Here is a 498-nt window from a genome sequence, read left to right as displayed (position 1 = left end):
GAGAATCAGAGGGGGTATTAAATAGGAAACCAATTTGCCACCGCCTGGTCTACATAATTGGAAGAAGTTAACTGAAATCCCCAAGCGTTTCCTATGGAAAATTATTTGTGCTCCCAAACGTACATTAGGCCTCAATGCCATTTTGATGCTGGTATGCTTGCCGTCCACAGTGAACAAGCCCCCTTGAGCCCGTACATTAACTTTCAAACGAGCAGTTCCTAAAACTGGAGGTGCCTTCAAAATTTCTAAAGTAATTTTAAGGCTGTTCCTGATCCCACCATGTTCACTCCTGGATCTTCCACAGCAACCTCCAGCCCCCACCTCCTTCTCCAACCAAAAACCCCCATTTTGCCTGGAACCCCTTTTTTAAGATGAAAGATATATCTTGGGAACTATTGGATTTTCCTTCCCTCCACAACCCTGCCATGCACACCATCCCAATCAGCAAACTGCCTGTCAGTGCTGAAAATACACAGACAGCTCACTGATCATTTTCAA

Source organism: Scyliorhinus canicula, chromosome 5 (assembly GCF_902713615.1).
Source record: "Scyliorhinus canicula chromosome 5, sScyCan1.1, whole genome shotgun sequence".
Lineage (NCBI taxonomy): Eukaryota > Metazoa > Chordata > Chondrichthyes > Carcharhiniformes > Scyliorhinidae > Scyliorhinus > Scyliorhinus canicula.
This window is presented reverse-complemented; position numbering follows the sequence as displayed.